This window comes from Haematobia irritans, chromosome 4, assembly GCF_050003625.1.
Source record: "Haematobia irritans isolate KBUSLIRL chromosome 4, ASM5000362v1, whole genome shotgun sequence".
NCBI classification, from domain to species: domain Eukaryota; kingdom Metazoa; phylum Arthropoda; class Insecta; order Diptera; family Muscidae; genus Haematobia; species Haematobia irritans.
Window position 1 is genome coordinate 38,077,154 of NC_134400.1, and position 24,337 is coordinate 38,101,490.

The 24,337-nt window shown below is 28.0% G+C and overlaps 1 long non-coding RNA gene across 1 annotated transcript in view; it reads left to right on the top strand.

Annotated features, from left to right (window-relative positions):
• Positions 1-24,337, top strand: part of LOC142233188 (uncharacterized) — a 320,063-nt gene that overhangs the window by 234,141 nt on the left and 61,585 nt on the right. The gene's annotated exons all lie outside the window — the stretch shown is intronic.

Below are 24,337 nucleotides of genomic sequence, written 5' to 3' on the forward strand. Positions count from 1 at the left end.
AGTCTTCAATAATGAAGCAATCGTGCTAAAATTTTGCACAAACTCGTCTTTTGTCTGCAGGCAGGGCAAGTTCGAAGATGGGCTATATCGGTCCAGGTTTTGATATAGTCCCCATATAAACCGACCTCCCGATTTGGGGTCTTGGGCTTATAGAAATCGTAGTTTTTATCCAATTTGCCTGAAATTTGAAATCTAGAGGTATTTTATGACCATAAAGAGGTGTGCCAAAAATGGTGAGTATCGGTCCATGCTTTGGTACGGTCCCCATATAAAACGACCTCCCGATTTGGGGTCTTGGGCTTATAGAAACCGTAGTTTTTATCCAATTTGTCTGAAATTGGAAATCTAGAGGTATTGTAGGACCACAAATACGTGTGCCAAAAATTGTGAGTATCGGTCCATATTTTGGTATAGCCCCCATATAGACCGATTTCCCGATTTTACTTCTTGGGCTTCTAGAATCCGAAGTTTTTATCCTATATGCCTGAAATTGGAAATCTAGAGGTATTGTAGGACCCCAAATACGTGTGCCAAAAATTGTGAGTATCGGTCCATGTTTTGGTATGGTCCCCATATAAAACGATCTCCCGATTTGGGGTCTTGGGCTTATATAAACCGCAATTGTTATCCAATTTACCTGAAATTGGAAATCGAGAGGTACTTTAGAACCGTAAAGGTGTGCCAAAAATGGTGAGCATTGGTCCATATGTTGGTATAGCCCCCATATAGACCGATTTCCCGGTTTTACTTCTCGGGCTTCTAGAATCCGAAGTTTTTATCCTATTTGCCTGAAATTGGAAATCTAGAGGTATTTTCGGTCATAAAGAGGTGTGCCGAAAACGGTGAGTATCGGTCCATATTTTAGTATAGGCCCAATAAGAACGATCTCCCGATTTAACTCCTTGGGTTTCTAGAAACCGTAGTTTTTATCTGATTTGTCTGAAATTGCAAATATTCTGGTATTTTAGGCTCACAAAAACGTGTATCGGATTAAGTTTTTATCGGTCCATTTGGTAATGCCTCCATATAGACCGACTTCACTTCTTGCAGATGTAGAAGGCGCACTGATCATGAAAATTGCTTGAAACTCAATGTAAAATTTCCAGATTTTACTTCTACAGATTTAAGATTTCAAATCAAGACGTTATTTTATAATTTCCTTGCACACTTACAAGAGATGTTAATGATTCCTCTAAAACTCAAACAAAAATGGTTCTTAAAAATCCAGAATCTGATATAGTCCTCATAGGTGAAATCTTTAAATTTATCTTCGGGAAGTGTCCTCAAGTCCTCAAGCCCTCCTGAAATTTCAAAGGAAACCCTAATATTTTGTTCATGGTGGTGGGTATTTAAGATTCGGCCCGGCCGAACTTAGTGCTGTATATACTTGTTTCTTTTAATTTGGAAAAGTCAACTTTTTGAGTTTTTAACTTTTTTGGAAAAGTCAAATTTTCAATAATCGAATTTTTTTAAGACTTAAAATAGTCGACTTTTCGAGTTGATGACAATTTTGCAATCACTGTTGCCACTCGAGCCGAAAATAATGTACCAAATTTTTAAGAAAATTTTACAAAAAAAATACCGAAAATCTTATTCCGAAGTGTTTTTTCAATATTTGTTTTGTTAATAGTTCTGGTAAAATGTTATTTCCATCGAAAATTTTGTGAAAATTTTATTTCTATCGATAATTTGGACCAAATTTTATTTCTATAGAAAATTTTGTCAAAATTTTGTTTCTATCGAAAATTTTGCTAAAATTTTATTTCTATAGAACACCTTGACAAAATTTTATTTCAATTGCATATTTTGTCAAAATTTTATTTCTGTAGAAAATTTTGCCAAAATTTTATTTCTATAGAAAATTTTGCTAACATTTTATTTCTATAGAATTTTTTTTGCAAATTTTTTTTTTCTATAGAAAAGTTTTGTAAAATTTTATTTTTATAGAAAATTTTGTCAAAATTTTATATCTGTAGAAAGTTTTGCCAAAATTTTAAAACTATAGGAATTTTTTTTTACATTTTACTTCTATTGAAAATTTTGTTAAAATTTTATTTCTATAGAAAATTTAAGCAAAATTTTATTTTGATAGAAAATTTTTTCAAAAATTTTATTTTGATAGAAAATTTTGTCAAAAGTATATTTCTACGAGTAATATAAAATTTTGTTAAAATTTTATTTGTATAAAAAATTTTGGCAAAATTTTATTTCTATAGAAAATTTTGTCAAAATTTTATTTCCATCGAAAATGTTGCCAAAATTTTATTTCTATAGAACACCTTGACAAAATTTTATTTCAATTGAATATTTTGGCAAAATTTTATTTCTGTAGAAAATTTTGCCAAAATTTTATTTCTATAGAAAATTTTGTCAACATTTTATTTCTATAGATTTTTTTTTGCAAATTTTTTTTCTATAGAAAAGTTTTGTAAAGTTTTATTTTTATAGAAAATTTTGTCAAAATTTTATATCTGTAGAAAGTTTTGCCGAAATTTTAAAACTATAGGAAATTTTTTCTACATTTTACTTCTATTGAAAATTTTGTTAAAATTTTATTTCTACAGAAAATTTTGTTAAGATTTTATTTCTATGGAAAATTTTGTTAAAATTTTATGTCTATAGAAAATTTAGGCAAAATTTTATTTTGATAGAAAATTTTTTCAAAATTTTATTTTGATAAAAAATTTTGTCCAAATTTTATTTCTACGAGTAATATAAAATTTTGCTAAAATTTTATTTGTATAAAAAATTTTGGCAAAATTTTATTTCTATAAAACACCTTGACAAAATTTTATGTCAATTGAATATTTTGGCAAAATTTTATTTCTGTAGAAAATTTTGCCAAAATTTTATTTCTATAGAAAATTTTGCCAACATTTGATTTCTGTAGAATTTTTTGCAATTTTGTTTTTTCTATAGAAAAGTTTTGTACAATTTTATTTTTATAGAAAATTTTGTCAAAATTTTAAAACTATAGGAAATTTTTTCTACATTTTATTTCTATTGAAAATTTTGTTAAAATTTTACTTCTACAGAAAATTTTGTTAAGTTTTTATTTCTATGGAAAATTTTGTTAAAATTTTATTTCTATAGAAAATTTAGGCAAAATTTTATTTTGATAGAAAATTTTGTCAAAATTTTATTTCTACGAGTAATACAAAATTTTGTCAAAATTTTATTTCTACGAGTAATATAAAATTTTGTTACAATTTTATTTCTATCGAAAATTGTGACAAAATTTTATTGCTATAGCAAATTTTGTAAAAATTTTATTGCTATAGAAAATTTTGTAAAAAAAATTATTTTTATAGAAAATTTTGTAAAAAAATTATTTTTATAGAAAATTTTGTTAAAATTTTATTTCTATAGAAAATTTTGTTAAAATTTTATTCCTATGGAAAATGTTATTAAAATTTTATTTCTATAGAAAATTTTTGTCAAAAATTTATTTCTATAGAAATTTTTTTAAAATTTTATTTGTATAAAAAATTTTATCAAAAGTTTATTTCTATGGAAAATTTTGTTAAAATTTTGTCAAAAATATATTTCAACAATAACAAAACAAAACGAATGAAAAAAAGAAGAAGCACGCTCAAAATAAACCCAGCCAACTGCACTCAAATCGATGATTTGAAAATTTTATATCTATTCAAAAATTTGTCTAAATTTTATATCTATAGAAAATTTTGTCTTAATTTTAGTTCTATAGAAAATTTTGGCAAAATTTTGTTGGAGAGGAATATTTTGCAAAATCTTACAAAACATCAGGAATTCTGCCAATCTTCCAACCAGTAAAAAATCTACCATTTTTGGTAGAATTATGCTATCAAACCGGATAATTTTACACATTCCTATTCATTTATGAAATTCTTTTTTTGAAATATTTTTTAAAATAAACGCTAACTTTTACAAATACTCTCAGAGTTACTATAAAAATATTTCCATAATATTTCCCTGTTTTTGCAATTCAATATTGACTTTTCGACTTTTTCGTGGAAATGCGATTAGTCGAATTTGAGGATTATTAAAAGTCGACTACGAGATTTTTTTTGTTTTTCCACAAGACGATTTTAGTCGAGATAACCACTTTTTCGGCTGTACCATATTTATTTTTAATCCCCTAACATTTTATTTAATTTTTTCTTCTGGAATTAGCTTTGTTTCAATACACTGTAAGGTGAAATTTGGTAATGGTGGTAATGCGTGTACTGGACTATTATAATCATAAATATTTCCCTTAGTAAACATGTGTACGAACGAATTCGTTTCTGTGTGTTTGTGTTTTGGGATCTAAATGTTGGTGTATTGGTAAATATATTTTATAACCCCAATTTTGTTATTTGCCCCTTCTACCCAACAAAATATCATGGCTTCCACAATGCTTTTGTGCCATAGCATTATCGTTTGACATTTCGAGGTGGCGCTGGCACTGCCAGTGTCACTGTTATAGCGAAGATGGTGGTCGTATCCCCAATGGTATATCCAGCCGGTTTGAATCGAGTATCACATTATAAGATTAATGACATTTTTGACAAGGAAAAATTAGACACATTAGATGCCATTCACCAAAAGCACTGTTGGGGCTGGCTATAGCAGCAAACACGAAAAAGGTATGGTATTCTGCACACACACACACACATACATACACAAACACACTCATACGAGCGTTCTAACAGCCACTCTTAAAATGATACCCTTAGTCATGCAGGCAAAACCCAAAAGAAATTATATAAATTGCTTATGTTTTAAGGACGTTGTATTTGTGTATGTGTGTTGGTGTTAGTGTGTGTGTGTATATACCACCATTTCATAAGGAATCGGTAGTCGCTGAATGTTTGTCTATGATATACACGGTATTATCGTACCTTCCGGAGAGTCCTGTTGATTATACAAACACACACACACATATATATCCATGGATGTCCAGGGGTAGATATGAAATATGTATTTGTGTATGTGTGTGTGTGTTTCTGTTTAGCATGACATGCTTTATAAATTGGTTTTAATGCTAAAGTAGCAAACATTAGGTAATTAATCTACAAGTAGAGATTGTAGCTTTTGGAAATGGATGTTAATTTACGACACAACATAGATGAATTACAAAATTTACCAAAGTCACTCTTAAACAATTTTTTTTTTACCAAAAAAAAAAAAAGAAACGCAAGAAAAGTTGTAGGAGTATGGGATATAATAATAGAATTTCTATAGCAACTTTTTCTAGAGGGACATTTTCACTCAACACAATTTTTAATAGTTTTTGCATTTTGTTTGCTCTAGAGTAGGTTAGGTTAAGTTAGGTTAGGTTAAAGTGGCAGCCCGATTAAGATTCAGGCTCACTTAGACTATTCAGTCCATTGTGATACCACATTAACTAAAAGTACCTATTACATATGGGCACTTCTAGTTTTAACCGCTGAACCTTCTTGATTATTTTTCTTTGTTGAACCAACCAGATTGTTCCAAAAACATTAGCAGACTGCTTAAGTTAACGTTTTCCAGATCCGCCAGTAATCTGAAGCTATATGCTCCTAAAAGTTGCTTGCGCTTTACACAAAATGCAGGACACTCACACAAGAGGTGTTTAATTGATTCTTTTTCCTCCGCATCATGACAGCTCATACAATAGTCATTATACTTCGCGCCAATAGTTTTTGCAAAATCGCCTATCAGGCAGCGACCCGTTATAGCAGATATCAGGAGTGATATCTGACGTCTCGAGAACATTAGCATATCTAGTGTGCGGTTTAAGTTGAAATGGGGACATATTTGCTTGGTGTCGTTACAACCCTTGCAATTCTCCCATCGAACATTTGCCATCCTAACAGCCTTCTCACGCAGCATGAGCTTGCAGGTAGCTAGGGTCATACCAACAAATTCCAGTTCCCCTGGAATATGTAAGGTAGTCCCTAGCCTTGCCAACTCATCCGCAAGGATGAGTAGGTTAGGTTAGATTATGTGGCAGCCCGATGTATCAGGCTCACTTAGACTATTCAGTCCATTGTGATACCACAGTGGTGAACTTCTCTCTTATCACTGAGTGCTGCCCGATTCCATGTTAAACTCAATGACAAGGGACCTCCTTTTTATAGCCGAGTCCGAACGGCGTTCCACATTCTAGTGAAACCACTTAGAGAAGCTTTGAAACCCTCAGAAATGTCACCAGCATTACTGAGGTGGGATAATCCACCGCTGAAAAACTTTTTGGTGTTCGGTCGTAGCAGGAATCGAACCCACGACCTTGTGTATGCAAGGCGGGCATGCTAACCATTGCACCACGGTGGCTCTAAGGATGAGTAACAACCAAAATGTTATTTCTATAGAAAATTTTGTCAAAATTTTATTTCTATAGAAAATTTTGTCAACATTTTATTTCTATAGAAAATTTTGTCAAAATTTTATTTTTATAGAAAATTTTGTCAAAATTTTATTTCTAAAAAAATTTTCGCAAACTTGTATTTCTATAGAAAATTTGGTCAAAATTTTATTTTAATAGAAAATATTGTCAACATTTTATTTCTATAAAATAAAATTTTGTGAAAATATTTTTGCCAAAATTTTATTTCTTTAGAAAATTTTGTCAAAATTTTATTTCTATAGAAGAACATTTTGCCAAAATTTTATTTCTATAGAAAATTTTCGCAAAATTTCATTTCTATAGAAAAATTTTGACAAAAATTTAATTTCTATAGAAAAATTTTGTCAAAATGTTATTTCTATAGAAGAACATTTTGTCAAAATTTTATTTCTTTAGAAAATTTTGTCAAAATTTTATTTCTAAAAAATTTTTAGCACAATTGTATTTCTATAGAAAATGTTGTCAAAATTTTATTTCCATAGAAAAATTTTGTCAAAATGTTATTTCTATAGAAGCACGTTTTGTCAAAATTTTATTTCTTTAGAAAATTTTGTCAAAATTTTATTTCGAAAAAAATTTTAGCAAAATTGTATTTCTATAGAAAATTTTGTCACAATTTTATTTTAATAGAAAATATTGTCAAAATTTTATTTCTATAGAAAAATTTCCCAAAATTTTATTTCTATAGAAAATTTTTGCCAAAATTTTATTTCTATAACCAATTTTGTCAAAATTTTATTTCTATAGAAAATTTTGTCAAAATTATATTTCTTTAGATATTTTTTTCACAATTTTATTTCAATAGAACATATTGTCAAAATTTTATTTTTAAAAAAATTTTAGCCAAATTGTATTTCTATAGAATATTTTGTCAAAATTTTATTTCTATAAAAAATTTTGTCAAAATTTCTTTTATAGAAAATTTTGCCAAAATTTTATTTCTATCAAAAATTTTGTCACAATTTTATTTCTATAGAAATTTTTGTCAAAATTTTAGTTCTAAAAAAATTTTGTCAAAATTTTATTTCTATGGAAAATTTTGTCAAAATTTTATTTCTACAAAAAATTTTGTCAAAATTTTACTTTTATAGAAAATTTTATTTCTATAGAAATTTTTGTCAAAATTTTAGTCCAAAAAAAAATTTGTCAAAATTTTATTTCTATGGAAAATTTTGTCAAAATTTTATTTCTATGGAAAATTTTGTCAAAATTTTATTTCTATGGAAAATTTTCTCAAAATTTTATTTCTATAAAAAGTTTTTGCCAAAATTTTATTTCTATAGAAAATTTTGTCAAATATTTATTTCTATAGAAGAACATTTTGTCAAAATTTTATTTCTATAGAAAATTTTCGCAAAATTTTATTTCTATAGAAAATTTTCGCAAAATTTTATTTCTTTAGAAAATTTTTTCAAAATTTTATTTCTATAGAAAATTTTCGCAAAATTTTATTTCTATAGAAAATTTTTTCAAAATTTTATTTCTATAGAAAATTTTCGCAAAATTTTATTTCTATAGAAAATTTTCGCAAAATTTTATTTCTATAGAAAATTTTCGCAAAATTTTATTTCTATAGAAAATTTTGTCAAAATTTTATATATATGGAAAATTTTGTCAAAATTTTATTTCTATAGAAAATTTTGTCAAAATTTTATATATATGGAAAATTTTGTCAAAATTTTATTTCTATAGAAAATTTTTGCCAAAATTTTATTTCTATAGAAAATTTTGTCAAATATTTATTTCTATAGAAGAACATTTTGTCAAAATTTCATTTCTATAGAAAAATTTTGCCAAAATTTTATTTTTATAAAAAATTTTGTCAAAATGTTATTTCTATAGAAGAACATTTTGTCAAAATTTTATTTCTTTAGAAAATTTTGTCAAAATTTTATTTCTAAAAAAATTTTAGCAAAATTGTATTTCTATAGAAAATTTTGTCAAAATTTTATTTCTATAAAAAATTTTGTCAAAATGTTATTTCTATAGAACAACATTTTGCCAAAATTTTATTTCTTTAGAAATTTTTTTCAAAATTTTATTTCTAAAAAAATTTTAGCAAAATTGTATTTCTATAGAAAATTTTGTCAAAATTTTATTTTAATAGAAAATATTGTCAAAATTTTATTTCTATAGAAAATTTTCCCAAAATTGTATTTCTATAGAATATTTTGTCAAAAATTTATTTCTATAGAAAATTTTGTCAAAATTTTATTTCTATAGAAAATTTTGTCAAAATTTTATTTCTATAGAAAATTTTCTCAAAATTTTATTTCTAGAAAAAATTTTGTCAAAATTTTATTTCTATAGAAAATTTTGTCACAATTTTATTTCTATAGAAATTTTTGTCAAAATTTTAGCTCTAAAAAAATTTTCGCAACATTTTATTTCTATAGAAAATTTTTGTCAAAATTTTATTTCTATGGAAAATTTGGTCAAAATTTCATTTCTATAAAAAATTTTGTCAAAATTTTACTTTTATAGAAAATTTTGTCAAAATTTTATTTCTATAGAAAATTTGGTCAAAATTTTATTTCTATAGAAAATTTTGTCAAAATTTTATTTCTATAGAAAATTTTCGCAAAATTTTATTTCTATAGAAAATTTTGTCAAAATTTTATTTATATGGAAAATTTTGTCAAAATTTTATTTCTATAAAAAATTTGGACAAAATTTAATTTTAGAAAAAAAATTAGCAAAATTGTTTTTCTATAGAATATTTTGTAAAAATTTATTTCTATAAAAAATTTTGTCAAAATTTTATTTCTATAGAAAATTTTGTCAAAATTTTATTTCTATACGAAATTTTGTTAAAACTTTATTTCTATACGAAATTTTGTCAAAACCTTATTTCTATTAAAAATTGTGTCAAAACTTTATTTCTATAAAAAATTGTATAGAAAATTTTGTCAAAATTTTATTTCTAAAAATAGAAAATTTTGTCAAAATTTTATTTCTATAAAAAATTTTGTCAAAATTTTATTTCTATAAAAAATTTTGTCAAAATTTTATTTCTATAAAAAATTTTGTCAAAATTTTATTTCTATAAAAAATTTTGTCAAAATTTTATTTCTATAAAAAATTTTGTCAACATTTTATTTCTATAAAAAATTTTGTAAATATTTTATTTCTATAGAAAATTTTCTCAAAATTTTATTTCTATAGAAACTTTTGTCAAAATTTTATTTCTATAAAAAATTTTGTAAAACTTAATTATATACGTATTTAATCCGCTTTTTTATACCCACCACCATAGAATGGTGATGGGGGTATAATAAGTTTGTCATTCCGTGTATAACACATCGAAATATCAACTTCCGACTATATAAAGTATATATTTCTTGATCAGGGAGAAATTCTAAGACGATATAAGCATGTCCGTCCGTCTGTCCGCCTGTCTGTTTGTTGTAATCACGCTACAGCCTTCAATAATTGCGCTATCGTCCTGAAATTTGGCACAGATTCGTTTTTGGGTTGCAGGCAGGTCAAGTTCGAAGATGGGCTATATCGGTCCAAGTTTTGATATAGTCCCCATATAAACCGATTTCTCGATTTTGGGTCTTGGGCTTATAAGAAACGTAGTTTTGGTCCAATTAGCCTGAAATTGAAAATCTAGAGGTACTTGAGGACCATAAAGAGGTGTGCCGAAAATGGACCATGTTTTGGTATAGCGGACCATGTTTTGGTATAGCCGATTTTGCTTCTTGGGTGTGTAGAAACTGTATTTTCTATCCGATTTGCCTGAAATTGAAAATCTAGAGGTATTTTAGGACCATAAAGAGGAGTGTCGAAAATGGTCCGTATCGACCCATGTTTTGGTATAGTCCCCATATAGACCGATCTCCCGATTTTGCTTCTTGGGCTTCTAGAAACTGTATTTACTATCCGATTTGCCTGAAATTGGAGATTTAGAGGTTTTTGGGGACCTTGAAGAGGTGTGTCGAAAATGGTCCGTATCGGTCCATGTTTGGCATAGTCCCCATCAGGGCTGTGGAGCCGGAGTCGGAGTCTTGGAGTCGCAGTCTGAAGATTTTGCTGGAGTCGGAGTCGTAAAAATTTTGCTCGACTCCGACTCCGGCTAAACCAAATTTTTGAAAACCCTTCACATTTTTATACCCTTCACCACTACTGTGGTACAGGGTATAATAAGTTTGTGCATTTGTATGTAACGCCAAGAAGGAGTAATCATAGACCAACCTTTTAGTATACGGATCGGCTTAGAATTAAATTCTGAGTCGATTTAGCGATGTCCGTCTGTCTGTCTGTCTGTCTGTCTGTCTGTCCGTCTGTCTGTCGGTCTGTTGATGTATTTTTGTGTGCAAAGTACAGCTCGCAGTTTTAGTCCGATTTTCCTAAAATTTGGTATAGGGTCGTGTTTCGGCTCAAAGACGATCCCTATTGATTTTGGAAAAAATCGGTTCAGATTTAGTTATAGCTGCCATATATATTTTTCACCGATCTGGTCATAATTGGCGTGTATATCAACCGATCTTCCTCAAATTCCGTACATCCGAATATTTTATGGGTATCGCAAAACTTGCAAAATATCAGCCAAATCGGTTCAGATTTAGATATAGCTCCCATATATAGCTTTCGCCCGATTTACACTCATTTGCCCACAGAGGCCAATTTTTTGCTCCGATTTAGTTGAAATTTTGCATAGGGAGTAGAATTAGCATTGTAGCTATGCGTGCCAAATTTGGTTGAAATCGGTTCAGATTTGGATATATCTCCCATATATAGCTTTCGCCCGATTTACACTCATATGACCACAGAGGCCAATTTTTAACTCCGATTTAGTTGAAAATTTGCACAGCGAGTAGAATTAGCATTGTAACTATGCGTGCCAAATTTGGTTGAAATCGGTTCAGACTTGGATATATCTCCCATATATAGCTTTCCCCCGATTTACACTCATATGACCACAGAGGCCAATGTTTAACTCCGATTTAGTTGAAATTTTGTACAGGGAGTAGAATAAGCATTTTTGCTATGCGTGCCAAATTTGGTTGAAATCGGTTCAGATTTAGATATAGCTCCCATATATATGTTTTTCTGATTTCGACACAAATGGTCAAAATGCCAACATTTTCCTTGTAAAATCGCCACTGCTTAGTCGAAAAATTGTAAAAATGACTCTAATTTTCCTAAACTTCTAATACATGTATATCGAGCGATAAATCATAAATAAACTTTTTCGAAGTTTCCTTAAAATTACTTCAGATTTAAACGTTTCCCATATTTTTTACTAAAATTGTGTTCCACCCTAGTGCATTAGCCGACTTAAATTTTGAGTCTATAGATTTTGTAGAAGTCTATCAAATTCTGTTCAGATCGAGTGATATTTAAATGTATGTATTTGGGACAAACCTTTATATATAGCCCCCAACATATTTGACGGATGTGATATGGTATCGAAAATTTAGATCTACAAAGTGGTGCAGGGTATAATATAGTCGGCCCCGCCCGACTTTAGACTTTCCTTACTTGTTTTTGTTTTAACTATGTGACAGTTCCAATGGTTGCCGATATCACTAAACATGTAAACACTTTAATAATTAATCATTTAATAGATTTTACCAAAAATGGTATTTACTCTATAGCCAAGTTGTATTCATATACGCCGCTTTTTTCCAATCAAAGTGAAGCCGATGTTAATGTGATATTGATTACCTAACATCCACTGCTACTACATATTAATTTTCCATTTAATTATTTATTTTAAATTACTATAAAACTTGTTTCTAATTTTTTTTTTGCCTCAATAAAATGTACAACGGTTTGAATGAGTGGGAGGTGAATAAGCGGCCTTAAAATAAAAGCAAAAATGGAATATGAAAATTATTTGCTTGTATCTTTTGTGATGTACTATGAGAGTTTCACATTGCCGATGACCCGACCCTCTGTCCACCCTTCTCGTTTAATTGCTTTAAGCATAGCTGTATGGCATTTATTGTAATTGTGTAATTAGCATAAATTATTAATGTTCATATTTAGGATGATTTTTGGAAGGGTGATGGATCACCTCATACAATTTAGGTTATGACTTTAAGTGGTTTTTGTCTTAGATAAGGCCTTAAATTTATTTTTATTTCAGTAAAAAAACAAGTATATACGGCCGTAAGTTCGGCCAGGCCGAATCTTATGTACCCTCCACCATGGATTGCGTAGAAACTTCTACGAAAGACTGTCATTCACAATCGAATTACTTGGTTTGTGGTATCTTAAAATTTCTTAACATCGTTTTCTAAATTGTGAGTTAGTCCATACGTGGAATATATTAGACAAAAAAGTTATGTATAGTTAAGTCTACAAATAATTACGAATCGATATGGACTTTTTGCACGGTACGTAGAGAGCCAGAATTGAAATATGGGGGTCGCTTATATGGGTGCTATGTACAATTATGAACTTGATATGGACCAATTTTTGTGTGATTGGGGATCGATTTATCTGAGGACTATATATAACTATAGACCGATATGGACATGGTTGTTAACGGCCATATACTAGCACAATGTACCAAATTTCAACTCACTCGGATGAAATTTTCTCCTCCAAGAGGCTCCAAAAACAAATTTCGGGATCGGTTTATATGGGGCTATTTATGATTATGGACTGATATGGACCACTTTTGGCATGGTTGTTAAATATCATATACTACCACCACGTACCAAGTTTCAAGCAGATCGGATGAATTTTGCTTCTCCAAAAGGCACCGGAGGTCAAATCTGGGGATCGGTTTATATGGGAGCTATATATAATTATGGACTGATAGGAACCAATTCCTGCATGGTTGTTGGATACCATATACTAACATCACGTACCAAATTTCAACTGAATCAGATGAATTTTGGTCTTCCAAGAGGCTCCGGAGGTCAAATCTGGTGATCGATTTATATGGGGACTATATATAATTATGGACCGATGTGGACCAATTTTTGCATAGTTGTTAGAGACCATATACTAACACCATGTACCAAATTTCAGCCGGATCGGATGAAATTTGCTTCTCTTAGAGGCCTCGCAAGCCAAATCGGGGGATCGGTTTATATGGGGGCTATATATAAATATGGACCGATATGAACCAATTTTTGCATGGTTATTAGAGACCATATACTAACACCATGTACCAAATTTCAGCCGGATCGGATGAAATTTGCATCTCTTAGAGGCCTCGCAAGCCAAATAGGGGGATCGGTTTATATGGGGGCTATATATAAATATGGACCGATGTGAACCAATTTTTGCATGGTTGTTAGAGACCATATACTAACACCATGTACAAAATTTCAGCCGGATCGGATGAAATTTGCATCTCTTAGAGGCCTCGCAAGCCAAATAGGGGGATCGGTTTATATGGGGACTATATATAATTATGGACCGATGTGGACCAATTTTTGCATGGGTGTTAGAGACCATATACTAACACCATGTACCAAATTTCAGCCGGATCGGATGAAATTTGCTTCTCTTAGAGGCCTCGCAAGCCAAATTTGGGGGTCCGTTTATATGGGGGCTATACGTAAAAGTGGACCGATATGGCCCATTTGCAATACCATCCGACCTACATCAATAACAACTACTTGTGCCAAGTTTCAAGTCGATAGCTTGTTTCGTTCGGAAGTTACCGTGATTTCAACAGACGGACGGACGGACGGACATGCTCAGATCGACTCAGAATTTCACCACGACCCAGAATATATATACTTTATGGAGTCTTAGAACAATATTTCGATGTGTTACAAACGGAATGACAAAGTTAATATACCCCCCATCCTATGGTGGAGGGTATAAAAAATAGGAAGGCAAAAATTTTAACTGACTGACCATTTTTAAAATGTTTAGGGTTGTACTAGAAGGAAGTTTTTGACCATAAAATAATTGAGGTAAAATTTTTGATGTTAAAATAATTTCCTTCCTGCCGTCAATTTTTTATTTAGTTTTTTTTTTGTCTAACATAAATATAAAACATTTACCATAAACTAAAAGTAAATCTATGTCTGTCGATGAGTCGATGGTGGCGCCTAAATTGATTGGGTTGCTAGTGCCATAAGTCAATTCATTTGCCATAGCAAAAGCAATTGCTTACAAACTCAGCCATATGAAGAAGTTTCGGAATTTTATTTCTTGTTAGTCTTGATGGATGATTATTTTCAAATTTTCCATCTTGCATGGACTAAAGCTTTTCATTTTACACTTCATTTAACAAGAGAGATCTTTGAATTTTTTTCTTGTGTTTAGGTTTTTTTTTCTCTCTCTATCTCCATCTCTCCAACCCACCATAAAAAATGTTAGGGCGGTTTCTTCTTTTTTTTTTCGTTTGCTATATATCAGCTAGTAATCAGTTTCTAATATGACGTGACTATGTTGATGGAGGAAATCTTCTAGCAGCAGTAAAATATTCCTGGAAATTCCTTCATCTTCTTTCACTGATGCTCAAGACATCATTTGATTGGAATGAATTGTTGGTTTTCATTTCGTATTTGAGGCATATCCCAATTCACCAATCATTTGATTAATATTCAATTGATTAAATGCCAAAGAAGTGTGAAAAAGCGATGCGGTCTTTGTTTTTTTCTTATGCTTACATCTTGGGAAAAGAATTTCAGCCAACCATCGCTTATCATTTCGTGTTTTTTTTTTGTTTGAATTTTTTCTTTGATTTTCTCATATCATAGAAGAGGCCTTATTAATTAAGGCAATGCCAATCAGCCATCTTTCTATGGTTATAGATTAATTTCTTTTATAGCCGTCGAACATACACGGAAGAAAAAATTAAGCGAGAAATTACACATAGGCTTATTTGATAAAATTTTCTACCGAAATAAAACTTTTTCTAAAACAATAAAAAAAAAATCGTAAAAATTTTCTATAGAAATAAAATTTTGACAAAATTTTCTATTAAAACAAAAATTTTACAAAATTTTCTTTAGTATAAAAAATTACAAAACAAAAAAAACTATAGAAATAAAATTTTGACAAAATTTTCAATAGTAACAAAATATTGAAAAAAAAATTCTATAGAAATAAAATTTTGACAAAATTTTCTATAAATATAACATTTTCAGCAAATGTTCTATAAAAATTAAATTTTCAGATAATTTTATATAGAAATAAAATTTTCAGACAATTTTCTATAGAAATAAATTTTTTAGAAATAAAATTTTGATAAAATTTCTATAGAAATAGAATTTTCAGAAAATTTTCTTCAGAAATAAAGTTTTGAAAACATTTTCTATACAAATAAAATTTTGAAAAAAAAAATTATAGAAATAAAATTTTAACAAAATTTTTTATTTCTAGTTTTAATAAAATTTTGTATAGAAAAAAAATTTGAGAAAATTTTCTATAGAAATAAAATTGTGAGAAAATTTTCCATATAAATTTAATTTTCACAAAATTTTCCATACAAAAAAAAATTTTTCAGAAAATGTTCTACAGAAAAAAAATTGAGAAAATTTTCTATAGAAATAAAATATTGAGAAAATTTTAATTTTCACAAAATTTTCCATACAAAAAAAAAATTTCAGAAAATGTTCTACAGAAAAAAAATTGAGAAAATTTTCTATAGAAATAAAATATTGAGAAAATTTTCTATAGAAATAAAATTTTGATAAAATTTCTATAGAAATAAAATTTTGATAAAATTTTCCATAGATTTTAACAAATATTTTTATAGAAATAAAATTTTAACAAAATTTTCTATAGAAATAACATTTTAACAAAATTTTCTACAGAAAAAAAAGTTTCAGAAAATGTTCTATAGAAATAAGATTTTAACAAAATCTTCTATGGAAATACAATTAAAAAAAAAAAAGAACAAGTATATACGGCCGTAAGTTCGGCCAGGCCGAAGCTTATGTACCCTTCACCATGGATTGCGTAGAAACTTCTACTGAAGACTGTCATCCACAATCGAATTTCTTGGGTTGCGGTAACACTTGCCGATGGCAAGGTATCTTAAAACTTCCTAACACCGTAATATATACCACATAGTCCATACGTGGTATATATTAAACTAAAAAAGGCCGATTAAATACGTATATAATTAAGTTTAAAGTTTCTATAGAAATAAAATTTTGACAACATTTTCTATAGAAGTAAAATTTGGAAAAAATTTTCTATAGAAATAAAATTTGGAAAAAACTTTCTATAGAAATGAAATTTGGAAAAAAAAATTCTATAGAAATAAAATTTTGACAAAATTTTCTATAGAAATAAAATTTTGACAAATTTTTCTATAGAAATAACATTTTGACAATGTTTTCTATAAAAATAAAATTTTAAATATATAACTATAGACCGATATGGACCAATTTTGGCATGGTTATTAGCGGCCATATATTAACACCACGTACCAAATTTCAACCGAATCGGATGAATTTTGCTCCTCTAAGAGGCTCTGGAGATCAAATCTGGGGAACGGTTTATATGGGGCCTATATATAATTATGGACCGATATGGACCAATTCCTGCGTGTTTGTTAGAGACCACATTCTAACACCATGTTCTAAATTTCAACCGGATCGGATGAATTTACCTCCCCCAAGAGGCTCCGGAGGACAAATCTGGGGATCGATTTATATGGGGGCTATATAATTATGGACCGATATGGACCAATTCTTGCATGGTTGTTAGATACCGTATACTAACACCACGTACCAAATTTCAACCGGATCGGAAGAATTTTGCTCCTCTAAGAGGCTCCGGAGGACAAATCTGGGGATCGATTTATATGGGGGCTATATAATTATGGACCGATATGGACCAATTCTTGCATGGTTGTTAGATACCATATACTAACACCACGTACCAAATTTCAACCGGATCGGAAGAATTTTGCTCCTCTAAGAGGCTCCGGATGTCAAATCTGGGGATCGGTTTATATGGGGGCTATATGTAATTATAACCCGATATGAACCAATTTTTGCATGGTTGTTAGAGACCATATACTAACACCATGTACCAAATTTCAGCCGGATCGGATGAAATTTGGTTCTCTTAGAGCAATTGCAAGCCAAATTTGGGGGTCCTTTTACATGGGGGCTATACGTAAAAGTGGACCGATATGGACCAATTTTTGCATGGTTGTTAGAGACCATATACTAACACCATGTACCAAATTTCAGCCGGATCGGATGAAATTTGCTTCTCTTAGAGGCTCCGCAAGCCAAATCGGGGTGTCCGTTTATATGGGGGCTATACGTAAAAGTGGACCGATATGGACCAATTTTTGCATGGTTGTTAGAGACCAACTAACACCATGTACCAAATTTCAGATGATGATGAAATTTGCTTCTCTTAGAGCAATCGCAAGCCAAATTTTGTTATCCGTTTATATGGGGGCTATATGTAAAAGTAGACCGATATGGCCCATTTGCAATACCATCCGACCTACATCAATAACAACTACTTGTGCCAAGTTTCAAGTCGATAGCTTGTTTCGTTCGGAAGTTAGTGTGTTTTCAACAGACGAATGGACAGACGGACATGCTCAGATCGACTCAGAATTTCACCACGACCCAGAATACGGAATGACAAAGTTAATATACCCCCATCCTATAGTGGAGATAGAGGAAGCACGCTCAAGATAGAGGAAGCACGCTCAAAAACAATCTCAGCCATATACATTCAAATCGATGATTTGAGTTTGGCAAAGGAAAAGAGATATGCTTGCAAATTTGTTTAGGCAGTAGCCGACTATCAAACCCTTTTTCGGGAGGTTCAAGTGTAGTTCACTTTGGGTTGAATGAATTACCCGAATTTATTCTGATAATTGGTTGATAGTTTTGCTGCAAGTAGAGGATGCTGATGAGGAATGTGGTAATTCCGAAACAGCTGTACATCCAACCATCTTGCAGTCTATAGGGCTTTGCCCAAATAAATTTGACAAGCATACTTTTCCTGTGTTGGTTAAGCTACACTTGTAGTTTAGTCAATGCATGGCTTTAAGCTGAGATCAAAAGCAACAATAAGAAATAAAATTTAGACAAAATTTTCTATAGAAATAATATTGGGACAGAATTTTCTATAGAAATAAAATTTTGACAAAATTTTCTAAAGAAATAGAATTTTGACAAAAATTGTTAATAGAAATAAAATTTTGACAAAATTTGTAATAGAAATAACATTTTTGACAAAATTTTAATGGAAATAAAATTTAGACAATATTTTCTATAGAAATAATATTTTGACAAAATTTTCTATAGAAATGACATTTTGACAAAATTTTCTATAGAAATCAAATGTTGACAAATTTTCAATAGACAAAAAATGTTGTCAAAATTTTCTCTATAAATAAAGACTTGACCAAATTTTCTATAGATCTAAAAGTTTGAAAAAATGTAATAAATAGAAATAAAATTTTAAGAAAATTATCTATAGACATACAGTTTTTGAGAAAATTTTCTGTAGAAATAAAATTTTGAGGAAAATTTCTATAAAAATAAAATTGTAAAAAAAATTTTATAGGAATACAATAAAAAAAATCTTTAGAAAGTAAATTTTCTATAGACATAAAACTTTGAGAAAGTTTTCTATAGAAATAAAATTTGAGAAATTTTTCTGTAGAAAAAAAAATTTTGAGAAAATTTTTTATAAAAATAAAATGTTGAATTTTTTTTTTTTGTATAGGAATACAATTTCAACAAAAGTTTCTGTAGAAATTAAATTTTAACAAAATTTTCTATAGAAACAACAGTTTGGCCAAATTCTCTATAGTAAAATTGTGACCAAATTTTTCTATAGAAATAAAATTTTGACAAAATTTTCTATAGAAATAAAATTTTGACAAAATTTTCTAGAGAAATAGAATTTTGACAAAAATTTTTAATAGAAATAAAATTTTGACAAAATTTGTAATAGAAATAAAATTTTTGACAAAATTTTTTTATGGAAATAAAATTTAGACAAAAATTTCTATAGAAATAATATTTGGACAAAATTTTCTATAGAAATAAAATTTTGACAAAATTTTCTAAAGAAATAGAATTTTGACAAAAATTGTTAATAGAAATAAAATTTTGACAAAATTTGTAATAGAAATAAAATTTTGACAAAATTTGTAATAGAAATAAAATTTTGGACAAAATTTTTTATGGAAATAAAATTTAGACAAAATTTTCCATAGAAATAATATTTGGACAAAATTTTCTATAGAAATAAAATTTTGACAAAATTTTCTAAAGAAATAGAATTTTGACAAAAATTGTTAATAGAAATAAAATTTTGACAAAATTTGTAATAGAAATAAAATTTTGGACAAAATTTTTTATGGAAATAAAATTTAGACAAAATTTTCTATAGAAATAAAATTTTGACAAAATTTTCTAAAGAAATAGAATTTTGATAAAAATTTTTAATAGATATAAAATTTTGACAAAATTTGTAATAGAAATAAAATTTTGGACAAAATTTTTTATGGAAATAAAATTTTTGACAAAATTTTTTATGGAAATAAAATTTAGACAAAATTTTCCATAGAAATAATATTTGGAAAAAATTTTCTATAGAAATAAAATTTTGACAAAATTTTCTAAAGAAATAGAATTTTGATACAAATTTTTAATAGAAATAAAATTTTGACAAAATTGGTAATAGGTTAGGTTAGGTTAGGTTAGGTGGTAGCCTGATGTATCAGGCTCACTTAGACTATTCAGTCCATTGTGATACCACATTGGTGAACTTCTCTCTTATCACTGAGTGCTGCCCGATTCCATGTTAAGCTCAATGACAAGGGACCTCCTTTTTATAGCCGAGTCCGAACGGCGTTCCACATTGCAGTGAAACCACTTAGAGAAGCTTTGAAACCCTCAGAAATGTCACCAGCATTACTGAAGTGGGATAATCCACCGCTGAAAAACTTTTTGGTGTTCGGTCGAAGCAGGAATCGAACCCACGACCTTGTGTATGCAAGGCGGGCATGCTAAGCATTGCACCACGGTGGCTCCCTGGTAATAGAAATAAAATTTTTGACAAAATTTTTTATGGAAATAAAATTTAGACAAAATTTTCTATAGAAATAAAATTTGGACAAAATTTTCTATAGAAATAAAATTTTGACAAAAATTTCCATAGAAATTAAATGGTGAAGTATACATAAGATTCCCTCTTGCCGTACTATCGGCTGTATATGCTTGTTTATTGGATATTTAAGATTGGATATTTAAGATACCTTAACATTGATTATTTTAATTTAAGATCAGTTCCGCGATTTATATTCCTCAGTTAATGGATTTTCAAATAAATCCATACGCTGGGGTAGGGAACCAGATCTTCTTCCCACTTGACACCATCATCCTTTGCTACAATTCGAGAAAAGAAAACTTTCTTCAGTTCACCACCTCTGCTTCTCTCGAAGAAAACTAATAAATTATCGTTATTGAAACAATAAATCATATTTTTCCTACGACCGTTGTAGGTTTCTTCATTTCCTTTGGTATTGCTTTTTTCTGGTTACTGTTGGCATTTTTGTGTTGAGTTGTTGGTTAACCACTTAAGATTTGTTCCGTATTACCACTTAACCATATTTTGCGAATGCCTTCAGTAAATCCTCCCCACCCCCTTTCGGGTGTCTATTGAAACACCAAGGAACCTTAACTCCTTCTTCTGTGTGGATGGTGGGAAAGGCACTTTCCTGCATCTTGAAAATGTTATCCTTCGCAGAGAATTCTGTATCAGCTAAGGCACAAGAGTCCTCCAGAGGCAGAAAAAGTTTTTAGTGGATTTTTTTTTTCTCTTGCGTTGGTCTTTCTGACTTGACTTTGTTTTTTGTTTTTGTTTTTGCTGTTTGTTTATGTTATTATTTCTTTTTCTTTTGTTTTGAAGTTTATTTTGCATTATTATCACTATGAAAACATAATTCTTACTTATCATAAATTAATATGAAATTATGTATGTATATACACTTGGCAAGAGTTATGTAATGCTGGATAGTGCGGGTGCCGGTGATGGTGTTGGTTGTAAGATAATTAAATGGAGATAGAATTTATCGTAAAACTTTACGTTTATCTTTTTGTTTATGATATTTACACCAAGTAAGCCTAAAGGTATGCTTTAAATTTCGCAAACGCCTGAGTGTATACAATTAATAATTATGACGTAGGCAACCCTAGGGTTAGGTCATAACTTCTACCATTTTGGGATCCAAAGTAAAATTTTACAAAAATTTTCTATAGCAATAAAATTTTGACAAAATTTTCTATAGGAAATAAAGTTTTTACAAAATTTTCGATGGAAATAAAATTTAAAAAAAAATTTCTATAGCAATAAAATTTTGACAAAATTTTCTATAGCAATAAAACTTTGACAAAATTTTCTATAGAAACAAAACTTTGACAAAATTTTCTATGGAAATAAAATTTTGACACACTTTTCTATAGAAATAAAATTTTGACAAAAAATTCTGTGAACTAAAATTTTGACAAAATTTTCTATAGCAATAAAATTTTGACAAAATTTTCTATAGCAATAAAATTTTGACAAAATTTTCTATAGCAATAAAATTTTGACATAATTTTCTATAGAAACAAAACTTTGACAAAATTTTCTATGGAAATAAAATTTTGACACACTTTTCTATAGAAATAAAATTTTGACAAAATTTTCTGTGAACTAAAATTTTGACAAAATTTTCTATGGAAATAAAATTTTGACAAAATTTTCTATAGCAATAAAATTTTGACAAAATTTTCTATAGAAACAAAACTTTGACAACATTTTCTGTGTAAATAAAATTTTGACACACTTTTCTATAGAAATAAAATTTTGACAAAATTTTCTATAGCAATAAAATTTTGACAAAATTTTCTATAGCAATAAAATTTTGACATAATTTTCTATAGAAACAAAACTTTGACAAAATTTTCTATGGAAATAAAATTTTGACACACTTTTCTATAGAAATAAAATTTTGACAAAATTTTCTGTGAACTAAAATTTTGACAAAATTTTCTATGGAAATAAAATTTTGACAAAATTTTCTATAGCAATAAAATTTTGACAAAATTTTCTATAGAAACGAAACTTTGACAAAATTTTCTGTGGAAATAAAATTTTGACACACTTTTCTATAGAAATAAAATTTTGACAAAATTTTCTGTGAACTAAAATTTTGACAAAATTTTCTATAGCAATAAAATTTTGACAAAATTTTCTATAGATATAAAATTGTATCTAATTTTACAATTATTAATCGAGCTTTATCGACAAACTTAGATTAAGGAACGTGATTAATAGAGTCATTGAAAGGAAAACACCAGATACAAATTTTTTCAATGACTCTATTAATCTAGTTCCTTAATCTAAATTTGTCCATAAAGCTCGATTAATAATTGTAAAATTAGATATAATGCATTTGGACGTTAATTGCCTGTTTCGGTATCAGGCTAACATGAAAAAAGAAATAACATTTTGACAAAATTTTCTGTAGCAATAAAATTTTGACCAAATTTTCTATAGTAAGAAAATATTGACAAAATTTTCTCTAAGAATAAAATTTTGTCAAAATTTTCTCCAAGAACAAAATTTTGTCAAAATTTTCTCTAGGAATAAAATTTTGTCAAAATTTTCTATAGAAATAAAATTTTGACAAAATTTTCTATAGAAATAAAATTTGACAAAATTTTCCACAGAAATAAAATTTTGACAAAAATTTCCATAGAAACAAAACTTTGACAAAATTTTCTATGGAAATAAAATTTTGACACACTTTTCTATAGAAATAAAATGTTGAAAAAATTTTCTGTGGAAATAAAATGTTGACAAAATTTTCTATAACAATACAATTTTGACAAAATTTTATATAGAAATAAAATTTTGACAAAATTTTCTATAGAAATAATTTTTATTTTGTTGTTTCGACAAAATTTTCAAATTGATATCATATTTTGAACAAATTTTCTAAAATAATAAAATGTTGATAAATATTCTACAAAAATAAAATTTTTACAAAATTTTACATTTTACATTTTGACAAAATTTTTCATAAAGATCATATTTTGATAAAATTTCGATAACAATAAAAATTGTGACAAAATTTTATAAATATAAAGTCTTGACAAAATTTTCTATAGAAATAAAATTTTCGCACAATTTTCTAAACATTATTTTTTTTAAATTTCCTTAGAAATAAAATTTTGACAAAATTTTCCAAAAAAATATAATTTTCTAAAAAACTAAAATGTTGATAAATATTCAACCAAAATAAAATTGTGACAAAATACAAAAATAAATTTTGACAAAATTTTTCATAAAAATAAAATTTTAACAAAATTGTCTGTAACAATAAAAACTTGTGACAAAATTTCTTATAGAAATAAAGTTTAGACAAAATTTTCTATAGAAATAAAATTTTGACATAATTTTCGAAAAAATACATATATTTTTTAATTTCCTTAGAAATAAAATTTTACAAAATTTTCTATTGATAAGTATTCTACAAAAATAAAATTTTGACAAAATTTGTATACATATACATTTTGACAATAGTTTTCATAATACCCAATTTTTGACAAATAGAAAATTTTGTCAAAAATAGAAATAAAATGTTGAAAAATTTTTTATAGAAATAAAGTTTTGACAAATTTTCACATATTTTCTACAAAAATAATCTTTTTAAAAAATTTCTTTAGATATAAAAATTTTACAAAATTTTCTTTAGAAATAAAATTTTGAGAAAATTTTCTATAAAAATAAAATTTTAACAAAATTTTCTAACAAAGAAAAAATTGTTACAAACTTTTCTATAAAAATAACATTTTGACAAAATTTTCTATAGAAATAAAATTTTGATAAAATTTTCCATAGAAAGACATTTTTGACATAGAAATAAAATTTTGACATATTTTTGTTTAAAAATAAAAGTTTTACTATATTACATGTTAGCCTGATACCGAAACAGGCAATTGACGTCCAAATGCATTATATCTAATTATACAATTATTATTCGAGCTTTATGGACAGATATAGATTAAGGAACAT